This window comes from Ranitomeya variabilis, chromosome 3 (assembly GCF_051348905.1).
Source record: "Ranitomeya variabilis isolate aRanVar5 chromosome 3, aRanVar5.hap1, whole genome shotgun sequence".
In the NCBI taxonomy this organism is placed as follows: Eukaryota; Metazoa; Chordata; class Amphibia; order Anura; family Dendrobatidae; genus Ranitomeya; species Ranitomeya variabilis.
In genome coordinates this window covers 785,170,665-785,188,066 of record NC_135234.1, presented here as the reverse complement: position 1 = coordinate 785,188,066, position 17,402 = coordinate 785,170,665, and the positions used below count along the sequence as shown (strand labels likewise).

Below are 17,402 nucleotides of genomic sequence, written 5' to 3'. Positions count from 1 at the left end.
AATATAAAAGTACTAGCTTGTTCTATAACGAACTGTCGCGTCCTCTGAAGTGAATTATGATACTGATTTGGGTTGGCTCCGGACCCGTTAATACTTGGAAAAATCGAAGCTGGTGGCAGCAGAATTTGTCCTGTGCCTTTGGGAGGCTTTGTAACAACGGCGGCATTGATAATTATTGTTCCCGCCTGAGTGGGAGTAGTTATATCGCCCTCGCTGCAGTGTGCCCAATAGCCAGTACATAGCAGGCAGCCTCTCTGGTGACTAATCACCCTAGGTGCAGTACCCTGACTTACCTGAGGGTAAGGGGGGCGCCAGAGAGCTGCAAATTCCAAACCGGAACTGGGAAGTGGGATATACATAAATCCCCTTTAGAGAGAAGCAGGGGAAACCAAACAACCCCAGTTCATGACAAATTGGTGTGAGTGGTGGGGATGATAAAGGTATCTTCCCTGTGAACCGTGACATATTGGTGGGATCCCTGACCTATCCATCAGGATTCATGACATCCTCCATCCAATGTTTTCCCATTAATGGGTACAGAGGCCCTGTCATCCTCCATCCCATGTTCTCCCATTAATGATTACAGAGGCCCAGTCATCTTCCATCCCATGTTCTCCCATTAATGGGTACAGAGGCCCCGTCATCCTCCATCCCACGATCTCCAATTAATGGGTACAGAGGCCATGTTCTACCATTAATGGGTACAGAGGCCCCATCATCCTCCATCCTATCTTCTCCCATTAATGGGTACAGAGGCCATGTCATCCTCTATCCCATGCTCTCTGTCATGTTCTCAATGGCAAGAGAACATAGCATCAGCAAATATAGGAACTAGCTCTTGGAAGATGGGAACTGAGCTGACCATGAACTAAACCTAACGCACAACTAGCAGTGGCCGGGTAGCATGCCTACGTTGATTCTAGATGCCCAGCACCAGCCGGAGGACTAAATAATGCTAGCAGAGGAAAATATTAGTCCTAGCTCACCTCTAGAGAAATACCCCGAAAGGAGACAGAGGCCCCCCACATGTATTGGCGGTGAATTAAGATGAAATAACAAACGTAGTATGAAAATAGGTTTAGCAAATTTGAGGTCCACTTACTACATAGCAGAAGACAGAAAGGACACTTTCATGGTCAGCTGAAAACCCTATCAAAACACCATCCAGAAATTACTTTAAAACTCTGGCATTAACTCATAACACCAGAGTGGCAATTCTTGTTCACAAGAGCTTTCCAGACACAGTAACGAAACTTCAGCTGTGAACTGGAACAAAAATGCAAAAACAAACATGGACAAGAGTCCAACTTATCTAGTAGTTGTCTAGGAGCAGGAACAAGCACAGAGAGGCTTCTGATAACATTGTTGACCGGCAAGCAACTAACAGAGCAGCAAGGTTATATAGCGACTCCCACATCTTGATGGGAACAGGTGAACAGAGAAGATGACAACACCAGTTCAATTCCACCAGTAGCCACCGGGGGAGCCCAGAATCCAAATTCACAACAGTACCCCCCCCTCAAGGAGGGGGCACCGAACCCTCACCAGAACCACCAGGGCGATCAGGATGGGCCCTATGAAAGGCACGAACCAGATCAGAGGCATGAACATCAGATGCATTCACCCAAGAATTATCCTCCTGGCCGTATCCCTTCCACTTGACCAGATACTGGAGTCTCCGTCTGGAAACACGAGAGTCTAAGATTTTCTCCACAACGTACTCCAACTCACCCTCAACCAACACCGGAGCAGGAGGCTCAACGGAAGGCACAACCGGTACCTCATACCTGCGCAATAATGACCGATGAAAAACGTTATGAATAGAAAAGGATGCAGGGAGGTCCAAACGGAAGGAAACAGGGTTAAGAATCTCCAATATCTTATACGGGCCGATGAACCGAGGCTTAAACTTAGGAGAAGAGACCCTCATAGGGACAAAACGAGAAGACAACCACACCAAATCCCCAACACAAAGCCGAGGACCAACACGACGGTGGCGGTTGGCAAAAAGCTGAGTCTTCTCCTGGGACAACCTCAAATTGTCCACCACCTGCCCCCAGATCTGATGCAATCTCTCCACCACAGCATCCACTCCAGGACAATCCGAAGTTTCCACCTGACCAGAGGAAAATCGAGGATGAAACCCCGAATTACAGAAAAACGGGGACACCAAAGTGGCAGAGCTGGCCCGATTATTGAGAGCGAACTCCGCCAATGGCAAAAAAGCAACCCAATCATCCTGGTCAGCAGACACAAAACACCTCAGATATGTCTCCAGGGTCTGATTAGTCCGCTCGGTCTGGCCATTCGTCTGAGGATGGAAAGCGGACGAAAAAGATAAATCTATGCCCATCCTAGCACAGAATGCCCGCCAAAATCTAGACACGAATTGGGTCCCTCTGTCAGAAATGATATTCTCAGGAATACCATGCAAACGAACAACATTTTGAAAAAACAGAGGAACCAACTCGGAAGAAGAAGGCAACTTGGGCAGAGGAACCAAATGGACCATCTTAGAGAAACGGTCACACACCACCCAGATGACAGACATCTTCTGAGAAACAGGCAGATCTGAAATAAAATCCATCGAGATGTGCGTCCAAGGCCTCTTAGGAATAGGCAAGGGCAACAATAATCCACTAGCCCGAGAGCAACAAGGCTTGGCCCGAGCACAAACGTCACAAGACTGCACAAAGCCTCGCACATCTCGTGACAGGGAAGGCCACCAGAAGGACCTTGCCACCAAATCCCTGGTACCAAAAATGCCAGGATGACCTGTCAACGCAGAAGAATGAACCTCAGAGATGACTCTACTGGTCCAATCATCAGGAACAAACAGTTTATCAGGTGGGCAACGATCCGGTCTATCCGCCTGAAACTCCTGCAAGGCCCGCCGCAGGTCTGGAGAAACGGCTGACAATACCACTCCATCCTTAAGGATACATGTGGGCTCAGAGTTACCAGGCGAGTCAGGCTCAAAACTCCTAGAAAGGGCATCCGCCTTAACATTCTTAGAACCCGGTAGGTATGACACCACAAAATTAAACCGAGAGAAAAATAATGACCAGCGCGCCTGTCTAGGATTCAGGCGCCTGGCGGTCTCAAGATAAATCAAGTTTTTGTGGTCAGTCAATACCACCACCTGATGTCTGGCCCCCTCAAGCCAATGGCGCCACTCCTCAAAAGCCCACTTCATGGCCAAAAGCTCCCGATTCCCAACATCATAATTCCGCTCAGCGGGCGAAAATTTACGGGAAAAGAAGGCACAAGGCCTCATCACGGAGCAGTCAGAACTTTTCTGCGACAACACTGCCCCAGCTCCGATCTCAGAAGCGTCGACCTCAACCTGAAAAGGTAGAGCAACATCAGGCTGACGCAACACAGGGGCAGAGGAAAAACGGCGCTTAAGCTCCCGAAAGGCCTCCACAGCGTCAGGGGACCAATCAGCAACATCAGCACCCTTCTTAGTCAAATCGGTCAATGGCTTAGCAATATCCGAAAAACCAGCAATAAATCGACGATAAAAGTTAGCAAAGCCCAAAAATTTCTGAAGACTCTTAAGAGAAGAGGGCTGCGTCCAATCACAAATAGCTTGAACCTTGACAGGATCCATTTCAATGGAAGAGGGAGAAAAAATATATCCCAAAAAGGAAATCCTCTGTACCCCAAAAACACACTTAGAACCCTTCACACACAAAGAATTAGACCGCAAAACCTGAAAAACCCTCCTGACTTGCTGGACATGAGAGTCCCAGTCATCCGAAAAAATCAGAATATCATCCAGATACACAATCATAAATTTATCCAAATAATTGCGAAAAATATCATGCATAAAGGACTGGAAAACTGACGGAGCATTTGAAAGACCAAAAGGCATCACTAAATACTCAAAGTGGCCCTCGGGCGTATTAAATGCGGTTTTCCACTCATCCCCCTGCCTGATTCGCACCAAATTATACGCCCCACGAAGGTCAATCTTAGAGAACCACTTGGCCCCCTTTATGCGAGCAAACAAATCAGTCAGCAACGGCAATGGGTATTGATATTTTACAGTGATTTTATTCAAAAGCCGATAATCGATACATGGTCTCAAAGAGCCGTCTTTTTTTGAAACAAAGAAAAAACCGGCTCCTAAGGGAGATGACGATGGACGAATATGTCCCTTTTCCAAGGACTCCTTTATATATTCTCGCATAGCAGCATGTTCAGGCACAGACAGATTAAATAAACGACCCTTTGGGTATTTACTACCCGGGATCAAATCTATGGCACAATCGCACTCTCGGTGCGGAGGTAATGAACCAAGCTTGGATTCTTCAAAGACGTCACGATAGTCAGACAGGAACTCAGGAATTTCAGAGGGAATGGATGATGAAATGGAAACCACAGGTACATCCCCATGAGCCCCCTTACATCCCCAGCTCAACACAGACATAGCTCTCCAGTCGAGGACTGGGTTGTGAGATTGCAGCCAAGGCAATCCTAGCACCAAATCATCATGTAGATTATACAGCACCAGAAAGCGAATAATCTCCTGGTGATCCGGATTAATACGCATAGTTACTTGTGTCCAGTATTGTGGTTTATTATTAGCCAATGGGGTGGAGTCAATCCCCTTCAGAGGAATAAGAGTCTCCAAAGGCTCTAAATCATACCCACAGCGTTTGGCAAAGGACCAATCCATAAGACTCAAAGCGGCGCCAGAGTCGACATAGGCGTCCGTGGTAATAGATGACAAAGAGCAAATCAGGGTCACAGATAGAATAAACTTAGACGGTAAGGTGCAAATGGAAACAGATTTATCAAGCTTTTTAGTGCGCTTAGAGCATGCTGATATAACATGAGTAGAATCACCACAATAGAAACACAACCCATTTTTCCGTCTAAAGTTCTGCCGCTCGCTTCGGGACAGAATTCTATCACACTGCATACTCTCTGGCGACTTCTCAGTGGACACCGCCAGATGGTGCACTGGTTTGCGCTCCCGCAAACGCCTATCGATCTGAATAGCCATTGTCATGGACTCATTCAGACCCGCAGGCACAGGGAACCCCACCATAACATCCTTAATGGCATCAGAGAGACCCTCTCTGAAAGTCGCCGCAAGGCGCACTCATTCCACTGAGTAAGCACAGACCATTTACGGAATCTTTGACAGTAAATTTCCGCTTCATCTTGCCCCTGAGATAGGGACATCAAAGTTTTTTCTGCCTGAAGCTCCAAATGAGGTTCGTCATAAAGCAACCCCAAGGCCAGAAAAAACGCATCCACATTGAGCAACGCAGGATCCCCTGGTGTCAATGAAAAAGCCCAGTCTTGAGGGTCGCCCCGGAGCAAGGAAATCACAATCCTGACCTGCTGTGCAGGGTCTCCGGCAGAGCGAAATTTCAGGGACAAAAATAATTTGCAATTATTTCGAAAATTCTGAAACCCAGATCTATTCCCCGAGAAAAATTCCGGCAAAGGAATTCTCGGCTCAGATACAGGTGCATGACAAACAAAGTCTTGCAAATTTTGTACCTTCGTGGCGAGATTATTCAAACCTGCAGTTACACTCTGAAGATCCATTACAAACAGGTGGACACAGAGCCATTCAAAGATTAGAAGGAGAAAAAAAAAAAAAAAAAAAAAAATTCTCAGCAGACTTCTTATTTCTCTCCTTTCTCAGCCAAGGATTTTAACCCTTTAGTGGCCGGTCAAACTGTCATGTTCTCAATGGCAAGAGAACATAGCATCAGCAAATATAGGAACTAGCTCTTGGAAGATGGGAACTGAGCTGACCATGAACTAAACCTAACGCACAACTAGCAGTGGCCGGGTAGCATGCCTACGTTGATTCTAGATGCCCAGCACCAGCCGGAGGACTAAATAATGCTAGCAGAGGAAAATATTAGTCCTAGCTCACCTCTAGAGAAATACCCCGAAAGGAGACAGAGGCCCCCCACATGTATTGGCGGTGAATTAAGATGAAATAACAAACGTAGTATGAAAATAGGTTTAGCAAATTTGAGGTCCACTTACTACATAGCAGAAGACAGAAAGGACACTTTCATGGTCAGCTGAAAACCCTATCAAAACACCATCCAGAAATTACTTTAAAACTCTGGCATTAACTCATAACACCAGAGTGGCAATTCCTGTTCACAAGAGCTTTCCAGACACAGTAACGAAACTTCAGCTGTGAACTGGAACAAAAATGCAAAAACAAACATGGACAAGAGTCCAACTTATCTAGTAGTTGTCTAGGAGCAGGAACAAGCACAGAGAGGCTTCTGATAACATTGTTGACCGGCAAGCAACTAACAGAGCAGCAAGGTTATATAGCGACTCCCACATCTTGATGGGAACAGGTGAACAGAGAAGATGACAACACCAGTTCAATTCCACCAGTAGCCACCGGGGGAGCCCAGAATCCAAATTCACAACAGCTCTCCCATTAATAGGTACAGAGGCCCCTTCATCCTCCATCCCATGTTCTCCCATTAATCGGTACAGAGGCCCTGTCATCTTCCATCCCACGATCTCCAATTAATGGGTACAGAGGTCACGTTCTACCATTAATGGGTACAGAGGCCCCATCATCCTCCATCCTATCTTCTCCCATTAATGGGTACAGAGGCCATGTCATCCTCTATCCCATGTTCTACCATTAATGGGTACAGAGGCACCATTATTCTCCATCCCATGTTCTACCATTAATGGGTACAGAGGCCCCATCATCCTCCATCCCATGTTCTCCCATTAATGGGTACAGAGGCCCCATAATCCTCCATCTCATGTTCTCCCATTATTGGGTAAAGATGTCCTGTCATCATCTATCCCATATTCTCACATTAATAGGTAGAGAGGTCATGTCATCTTCCATCCCATGTTCTTCCATTAATGGATACAGAGGCCATGTCATCATCTATCCCATCTTCTCCCATTAATGGGTACAGAGGCCCCATAATCCTCCATCTCATGTTCTCCCATTATTGGGTAAAGATGTCCTGTCATCGTCTATCCCATAGTCTCACATTAATGGGCAGAGAGGTCATGTCATCTTCCATCCCATGTTCTTCCATTAATGGATACAGAGGCCTTGTCATCCTTTATCCCATGTTCTCACATTAATGGGTATAGAGGCCCCATCATCCTCATCTCATGTTCTCCCATTAATGGGTACAGAGGTCCCATCATCCTCCATTCCATTCCCTCCCATTAATGGGTACAGAGGCCCCATCATCCTCCATTCCATGGTCTCCCATTAATGGGTGCAGAGTTCCCATCATCCTCCATCCCATGTTCTCCTATTAATGGGTACAGAGGCCCCGTTATCCTCCAACCCATGTTTTCCCATTAATGGGTACAGAGGCTCTGTCATCCTCCATCCCATGTTCTCCCATTAATGGGTACAGAGGCCCTGTCATCCTCCATCCCATGTTCTACCATTAGTGGGTACAGAGGCCTTGTTATGCTCCTTCCAATGTTTTCCCATTAAGGGGTACAGTTATCCTCTGTCAAGAACGTGAGCTATTTGATTGTGTATTATCATGCACACTGAGCTCTGCTACATCCAAGAGCAGAGAACAGACACCAGCTGCACAGTGGAATTCAAGCCACTCATTTCCCCCTCCCCAAGGAATGTCTTTGTTTGCCACTGTGAGGCTCAACTTAAAGAGTACAGAAAGCAGGGGATTCTTTGTTCTATTAAAGTGATATATATGGGCACGGATGCGGGCTAGATATATAAGAATTATATATTCCGGATGTCCATCGATAGATCAATACCTCACTGAAACCGCTAGCAGCTAAACGCTTCGAGTGCAAAGAGTGGACTTCTCCTTAAGCAGGTCATGTAATTACTCCGTGTTTACACTTAAAAGAATACCCATGATGTGGGGCACATCCTGATCATTGTGGCTTTCTTATACGAAGGTTCATACAGCGAGATATGCGTAAAAATGGCATTTCATACCTCTAAGAAAAGGGGAGGTTTCAGCCTCTAAGTGAGGTCACCACAAGGGGAGTGCCTAGGTTTTGGGCTGGGAGATAACTTAGTAGGACAGCAGTCTTGCAGTGTCTTTTGTCCGGGGTCTAGCTGCTGTACAGATGTATGATATGCACCTAGATGTAGCCCCTCCTCCTCAGCACACGGCCAGCCATGATGATGCAATGACATAACGACCTGTAAGTGTTCTTTTCAATTTTAATCCCATTTTATTTGTAATTGTAATGTACAAATGATTTGTCTCCTTTATAATATCTTTTTATACCTCTATAAACACTGCATACCTTTTTTGGAGTAAAATATAAAAGCAGCAGCAAATCCAAACATACGTTGATACTCCAGCTCCGATAAAATCTAAAATATATATATAAAAGCACTAGCTTGTCTCTCCTTGTTCTATAACGAACTGTTGCGTCCTCTGAAGTGAATTATGATACTGATTTGGGTTGGCTCCAGACCCGTGAATACTTTGAAAATCAGAGCTGGTGACAGCAGAATTTGTCCTGTGCATTTGGGAGGCTTTGTAGCGACGGCAGCATTAATAGTTATTGTTCCCGCCTGAGTGGGAGTAGTTATTTTGGCCTCGCTGCAGCGTGCCCAATAGCCAGTTCATAGCAGGCAGCCTTTCTGGCGACTAATTACCCTAGGTGCAGTACCCTGACTGACCTGAGGGTAAGGGGGTGCCAGAGAGCTGAAAGTTCCAAACTGGAACTGGGAAGTGGGATATACATAAGTCCCCTTTAGAGAGAACCAGGGGCAACCAAACACCCCAAGTTCATGACAAATTGGTGTGAGTGGTGGGGTGATAAAGGTATCTTCCCTGTGAACCGTAACATATTGGTGGGATCCCTGACCTATCCGGCAGGATTCGTGACATCCTCCATCCCACGATCTCCCATTAATGGGTACGGAGGCCATGTCATCCTCTATCCCAAGTTCTCCCATTAATGGGTACAGAGGCTCCATCATCCTCCATCCCATGTTCTTCCATTAGTGGGTACAGAGGCCCCGTAATCCTCCATCTCATGTTGTCCCATTAATGGGTAAAGATGTCCTGTCATCAACTATCCCATATTCTCACATTAATGGGTAGAGAGGCCATGCCATCTTCCATCCCATTTTCTTCCATTAATGGGTACAGAGGACCTGTCATCCTCCATCCCATGTTGTTCCATTACGTTCGGTTTGGTTAGGTGAACGTCCCAATGTTCGCCAAAAAAAGCGGCAAAAAGCTGCCAAAACAGCTCAAATTAGGGGCAGACGCCAGTTAAAAGTGACATCAATTGACCCATCAATTGCATTATAATGAATAATTTTTAAAAAACTGACGTGTGTTCCCATGTATTTTTGTTAATTAGCCAGGCAAAACGGAAAGCTGTGGGCTGAAACCCTTGGCTGTCAGCATGGGAAAGGCTAGTTATTGAGAATAGAGGCATCCCCATGTTGTGTTTTTAATTATTTAACCCCTTCATGACCCAGCCTATTTTGGCCTTAATGACCTGGCCGTTTTTTGCAATTCTGACCAGTGTCCCTTTATGAGGTAATAACTCAGGAACGCTTCAACGGATCCTAGCGATTCTGAGATTGTTTTTTCGTGACATATTGGGCTTCATGATAGTGGTAAATTTAGGTCGATAATTTCTGAGTTTATTTGTGAAAAATACGGAAATTTGGCAAAAATTTTGAAAATTTTGCAATTTTCACATTTTGAATTTTTATTCTGTTAAACCAGAGAGTTATGTGACACAAAATAGTTAATAAATAACATTTCCCACATATCTACTTTACATCAGCACAATTTTGGAAACAATTTTTTTTTTTGCTAGGAAGTTATAAGGCTTAAAATTTGACCAGTGATTTCTCGTTTTTACAACAAAATTTACAAAACCATTTTTTTTAGGGACCACCTCACATTTGAAGTCAGTTTGAGGGTTCTATATGGCTGAAAATACCCAAAAGTGACAAAATTCTAAAAACTGCACCCATCAAGGTGCTCAAAACCACATTCAAGAAGTTTATTAACCCTTCGGATGTTTCACAGCAGCAGAAGCAACATGGAAGTAGAAAATGAACATTTAACTTTTTAGTCACAAAAATGATCTTTTAGCGAAATTTTTTTTATTTTCCCAAGGGTAAAAGGAGAAACTGGACCACGAACGTTGTTGTCCAATTTGTCCTGAGTACGCTGATACCTCATATGTGGGGGTAAACCACTGTTTGGGCGCACGGCAGGGCTCGGAAGGGAAGGAGCGCCATTTGACTTTTTCAATGAAAAATTGGCTCCAATCTTTAGCGGACACCATGTCGCGTTTGGAGAGCCCCCGTGTGCCTAAACATTGGAGCTCCCCCACAAGTGACCCCATTTTGGAAACTAGACCCCCTAAGGAACTTATCTAGAAGCATAGTGAGCACTTTAAACCCCCAGGTGCTTCACAAATTGATCCGTAAAAATGAAAAAGTACTTTTTTTTCACAAAAAAATTATTTTAGCCTCAATTTTTTCATTTTCACATGGGCAACAGGATAAAATGGATCCTAAAATTTGTTGGACAATTTCTCCTGAGTACACCGATACCTCACATGTGGGGGTAAACCACTGTTTGGGCACATGGTAAGGCTCGGAAGGGAAGGAGCGCCGTTTGACTTTTTGAATGAAAAATTATCTCCATCGCTAGCAGACACCATGTCACGTTTGGAGAGCCCCTGTGTGCCTAAACATTGGAGCTCCCCCGCAAGTGACCCCATTTCGGAAACTAGACCCCCCAAGGAACTTATCTAGAGGCATAGTGAGCACTTTAAACCCCCAGGTGCTTCACAAATCGATCCGTAAAAATGAAACAGTACTTTTTTTTCACAAAAAAATTATTTTAGCCTCAATTTTTTGATTTTCACATGGGCAACAGGATAAAATGGATCCTAAAATTTGTTGGACAATTTCTCCTGAGTACACCGATACCTCACATGTGGGGGTAAACCACTGTTTGGGCACATGGTAAGGCTCGGAAGGGAAGGAGCGCCATTTGACTTTTTGAATGAAAAATTATCTCCATCACTAGCAGACACCATGTCACGTTTGGAGAGCCCCTGTGTGCCTAAACATTGGAGCTCCCCCGCAAGTGACCCCATTTCGGAAACTAGACCCCCCAAGGAACTTATCTAGAGGCATAGTGAGCACTTTAAACCCTCAGGTGCTTCACAAATTGATCCACAAAAATGAAAAAGTACTTTTTTTTCACACAAAATTTCTTTTAGCCTCAATTTTTTCATTCTCACATGGGCAACAGGATAAAATGGATCCTAAAATTTGTTGGGCAATTTCTCCTGAGTACGCTGATACCTCATATGTGGGGGTAAACCACTGTTTGGGTGCACGGCAAGGCTCGGAAGGGGAGGCGTGCCATTTGACTTTTTGAATGGAAAATTAGCTCCAATCGTTAGCGGACACCATGTCGCGTTTGGAGAGCCCCTGTGTGCCTAAACATTGAAGCTCCCCTACAAGTGACCCCATTTTGGAAACTAGACCCCCCAAGGAACTTATCTAGATGCATAGTGAGCATTTATAACCCCCAGGTGCTTCACCGAAGTTTATAACGCAGAGCCGTGAAAATAAAAAATAATTGTTCTTTCCTCAAAAATGATTTTTAGCCCAGAATTTTTTATTTTCCCAAGGGTAATAGGAGAAATTGGACCCAAATGTTGTTGTACAGTTTGTCCTGAGTACGATGATACCCCATATGTGGGGGTAAACCACTGTTTGGGTGCACGGCAGGGCTCGGAAGGGAAGGCACGCCATTTGGCTTTTTGAATGGAAAATTAGCTCCAATCATTAGCGGACACCATGTCGCGTTTGGAGAGCCCCTGTGTGCCTAAACATTGGAGCTCCCGCACAAGTGACCCCATTTTGGAAACTAGACCTCCCAAGGAACTAATCTAGATGTGTGGTGAGCACTTTGAACCCCCAAGTGCTTCGCAGAAGTTTATAACGCAGAGCCGTGAAAATAAAAAATAATTTTTCTTTTCTCAAAAATGATTTTTTAGCCCACAATTTTTTATTTTCCCAAGGGTAACAGGAGAAATTGGACCCCAAAAGTTGTTGTCCAGTTTCTCCTGAGTACGCTGATACCCCATATGTGGGGGTAAACCACTCTTTGGGCACATGCCGGGGCTCGGAAGGGAAGTAGTGACATTTTGGAATGCAGACTTTGATGGAATGGTCTGCGGGCATCATGTTACGTTTGCAGAGCCCCTGATGTGCCTAAACAGTAGAAACCCCCCACAAGTGACCCCATTTTGGAAACTAGACCCCCAAGGAACTTATCTAGATGTGTGGTGAGCACGTTCAACCCCCAAGTGCTTCACAGAAGTTTACAACGCAGAGCCGTGAAAATAAAAAATCATTTTTCTTTCCTCAAAAAAGATGTTTTAGCAAGCAATTTTTTATTTTCTCAAGGGTAACAGGAGAAATTGGACCCCAATATTTGTTGCCCAGTTTGTTGTGAGTACGCTGATACCCCATATGTGGGGGTAAACCACTGTTTGGGCACACGTCAGGGCTCGGAAGGGAAGTAGTGACATTTGAAATGCAGACTTTGATGGAATGGTCTGCGGGCGTCACATTGCATTTGCAGAGCCCCTGATGTGCCTAAACAGTAGAAACCCCCCACAAGTGACCCCATTTTGGAAACTAGACCCCCCAAGGAACTTATCTAGATGTGTGATGAGCACGTTCAACCCCCAAGTGCTTCACAGAAGTTTACAATGCAGAGCCGTGAAAATAAAAAATAATTTTTCTTTCCTCAAAAAAGATGTTTTAGCAAGCAATTTTTTATTTTCACAAGGGTAACAGGAGAAATTGGGCCCCAATGTTTGTTGCCCAGTTTGTTGTGAGTACAGTGATACCCCATATGTGTGGGGTAAACCACTGTTTGGGCGCACATCAGGGCTCGGAAGGGAAGTAGTGACATTTGAAATGCAGACTTTGATGGAATGGTCTGCGGGCGTCATGCATTTGCAGAGCCCCTGATGTGCGGGCATCATGTTACGTTTGCAGAGCCCCTGATGTTCCTAAACAGTAGAAACACCCCACAAGTGACCCCATTTTGGAAACTAGACCCCCGAAGGAACTTATCTAGATTTGTGGTGAGCACTTTCAACCCCCAAGTGCTTCACAGAAGTTTATAACGCAGAGCCGTGAAAATAAAAAATAATTGTTCTTTCCTCAAAAATTATGTCTTAGCAAGTAATTTTTTATTTTTGCAAGGGTAACAGGAGAAATTGGACCCCAACAGTTGTTGCCCAGTTTGTCCTGAGTATGCTGGTACCCCAAATGTGGGGGTAAACCACTGTTTGGGCGCACGTCGGGGCTTGGAAGGGAGGGAGCACCATTTGACTTTTTGAATGCAAGATTGGCTGGAATCAATGGTGGCGCCATGTTGCGTTTGGAGACCCCTGATGTGCCTAAACAGTGGAAACCCCTCAATTCTAACTTCAACACTAACCCCAACACACCCCTAATCCTAATCCCAACTGTAGCCATAACCCTACTCCCAACCGTCCCTAACCCCAACACACCCCTAACCACAACCCTAACCCCAACACACCCGCAACCCCAATTCCAACCCTAACCCTAATCCTAACCCTAATCCCAACCCTAACCCTAATCCCAACCCTAACCACAACTGTAACCCCAACACACCCCTAACCCTATCCGTAACCCTAACCACAAGCCTAATCTTAACCCTATTTCCAACCCTAGCCCTAATTCCAACCCTAACTCTAATACCAACCCTAACCCTAAGGGTATGTGCCCACGTTGCGGATTCGTGTGAGATTTTTCCGCACGATTTTTGAAAAATCTGCAGGTAAAAGGCACTGCGTTTTACCTGCGGATTTACAGCAGATTTCCAGTGTTTTTTTGTGCGGATTTCACCTGCGGATTCCTATTGAGGAACAGGTGTAAAACGCTGCGGAATCCGCACAAAGAATTGACATGCTGCGGAAAATACAACGCAGCGTTTCTGCACGGAATTTTCCGCATGGAATTTTCCGCACCATGGGCACAGCGGATTTGGTTTTCCATAGGTGTACATGGTACTGTAAACCTGATGGAAAACTGCTACGAATTCGCAGCGGCCAATCCGCTGCGGATCCGCGGCCAATCCGCTGCGGATCTGCGGCCAATCCGCTGCGGATCCGCAGCCAAATCCGCACATGCCATAACCCTAACCCTACCCCTAACCCTAACCCTAACCCTAGTTCTAACCCTAGTTCTAACCCTAACCCTAGTGGAAAAAGAAAAAAAATATTTTCTTTATTTTATTATTGTCCCTACCTATGGGGGTGATAAAGGGGGGGGTTTATTTATTATTTTTTTTATTTTGATCGCTGTGATAGAACCTACCACAGCAATCAAAATGTACTTGTAATGAATCTGCCGGCTGGCAGATTCGGCGGGCGCACTGAGCATGCACCCGCCATTTTGGAAGATGGCGGCGCCCATGGAGAAGACGGACCGACACCGGGAGCCTCGGTAAGTATAAGGGGGGGGAGATCGGGGCACGGGGGGGGCGTCGGAGCACGGGGGGGTGACATAGGAGCAGGGGGGGAGCGGGCAGGAGGACGGGGGAGCGGAGCACAGGACGGAGGGGACTGGACCCCATAACGGAGCACTGGCGGGGCGATCGGTGGGGTGGGGGGGGTCACTTCAGGTTTTCCAGCCATGGCCGATGATATTGCAACATCGGCCATGGCTAGATTGTAATATTTCACCAGTTTTTTAGATGAAATATTACAAATCGCTCTGATTGGCAGTTTCACTTTCAACAGCCAATCAGAGCGATCGTAGCCACGGGGGGGGGGTGAAGCCACCCCCCCTGGGCTGAAGTACCACTCCCCCTGTCTCTGCAGATCGGGTAAAATAGGAGTTAACCCTTTCACCCGATCTGCAGGGACGCGATCATTCCATGACGCCACATAGGCGTCATGGGTCAGATTGGCACGGGTTTTCATGACGCCTACGTGGCGTCATGGGTCGGGAAGGGGTTAAATAAATAATTAAAAATGGTGTGGAGTCCCCTCTTCCCCATTTTCGACAACCAGCCAAGCTAAAGCAGATAGCTGGGGGCTTGTTTTCTCAGGCTGCTAAGAGGCCATGGATATTGGCCCCCCAGCCTAAAATAGCAGCCAGAAGTCGCCCAGAAATGTGGCATCTATTAGATGCGCCATTTCTGGCTCTTTGAATGGCTCTTCCCACTTGCCCTGTAGTGGTGACAAGTGGGGTTCATATTTGTGGGGTTGATGTCACCTTTGTCCAGAATCTGCATCAGAGTGCAGCAGGCAGGATTTGCACCAGAATGAAGCATTCAGGATTTGCACCGGAGTGCAGCAGGGACAGGTGTGCAACCTTACACAACTTAGACTGCAAAACAGGAAGGTTGCTCAGGCACCTCCAGAGTGGGGAGGAAGCAATATATACATAATGTCCCACAGCTATTGGCTGGGGAGGAAATAGCAAGTGCATTCGCTGACCCTTTAAGAGGGTGGGAGTGAATGCGTGCGTGCCCTAAGGACATGGCTATAGTACCGGCTGGAAGCATGCAGAGCATGGGGAAGGGAAGAACTGACCGCAGCACGGGTGACTGAATTGACACGCCGGAGACCCTGCCCGTCAGAGCAGGACTCCAATCGTTATATGGTAAGTAAACAACAACCAGAATAAAGTATTTTATTTGAAAGAATGACAGACTCCTTTAATGAATCTAAATTAAACAATACTTACATTATTGCCCTGTCCACACAAGCCATTGTCTCCTGTAACAAAATAAAAATAATAAGCCACAATATTCCTCACCTGTCTGCGGAGAAGATAATAATCCATTTGTCCCATCAGAAAGTCAGAAAGGTCCTTGGAGTTCACAACCAATGAACTCAGCTCAACTCACTGATGTCAGCGTGAGCACAGTGGGAAAAGTTGTAATACGGCTCGCGCTGATGTCAGTGAGTTGAGCTGAGTTCATTGGCTGTGAACTTCAAGGACTTTTCTGATGGCACCGTGAGCATGACAACTTTCTCACGTTTATGGTGTTGTCAGTCAGGTCATTGGAGTTCACCATGATACACCTGGCAGTGCTAGCACACACTGCTCAGTATATCTGCTGGATGGCAGGCTGTATAGTCGCATCATGCAACAATGCAGCCTGCCATCTAGATGTAGCAGAGCTAGACCCATCATGGGACAAATGGATTATTATCTTCTCTTTAGACAGGTGAGGAATATTGTGGTTTATTATTTTAATTCTGTTACAGGAGACAATGGCTTCTGTGGACTGGGCAATGACGTAAGTATGGGTTAATTTAGATTAACCCCTTAGTGACCAAGCTAATTTTTTGAAATCTGACCAGTGTCACTTTATGTAGCAATAACTCTGAAATGCATCAACATATCTCATTGATTTTGAGACTGTTTTTTCAAGACACATTATACTCTATGATAATGGGAATTTAAGTTAATATGTTTTGCTTTACTTTATAAAAATATCAGAAATTTTACTAAAATAAAAAAAATGCAATTTTCAAACTTTTAATGATTATCCCTTTAATTTAGATAGTCTTATCACACAAAAACATTAATAAATAACATTTCAATCATGGCTGCCTTACACCAGCACCATCTGTAAAATGTTGTTTTATTTTGTTAGTATTTTAGAAGATTTAAAAATGTAGCAGTAATTTTTCATTTTTTCAAGGAAATTTACAACACTTACTTTTATAGGGACCAGTTCTGTTTTTAAGTGACTTTGTGGGTCCGACATATTGGAAACTCCAAATGTGATACCATTTTAAAAACATAACCCCTCATCGTATTCAAAATTGCTTTAAGGTGTTTTATTAACCCATCAGGTGCTTTTCAGGAATTAATGCAAAAGAGGCAGGACAGGAATGAAAAAGTGTATTTTTATCACCTAAATGTTTCTAACGTCTGAATAGGCCGCTATAACCGGCAGGCGCTAAGGCTGTTATTTGGGCATGAACTGCCATGGCAAACATCAGGACCACATGATCAAGATCTCAGGATGCCAACGGGGTTAAAGAGGAAGCCCCCCGCACTCTCTTAACCATTTAGATGGTGTAGTCACTATTGACAGTGCATTTAAGGGGTTAAACAGCTATGGACGGTGTCAACAATGATAGTGGCTGATGCATAAAGTTGTCAGATATAGTGCACAGCCGGCAGCTACAGGATTGTCACCTGTATGGGGATGCTATTCTCTTATATCTCAGGTCAGTAAAAGGATGTATTAGTGGTCACTAAGGGGTTAATTAAAGGAGTCTTTGTCATTCTTTCAATTAAAGAACTTCATTCCGTGTGTGTGTTTATTTACCATATAACTAGCCTCCAGCTGTCAGTTTTGCCT

General features: G+C 45.2%; 1 protein-coding gene across 1 annotated transcript in view; it reads right to left on the bottom strand.

The window, feature by feature from the left end:
- Positions 1-17,402, bottom strand: part of LOC143817524 (transient receptor potential cation channel subfamily M member 2-like) — an 868,795-nt gene that overhangs the window by 649,746 nt on the left and 201,647 nt on the right. The window lies entirely within an intron of this gene.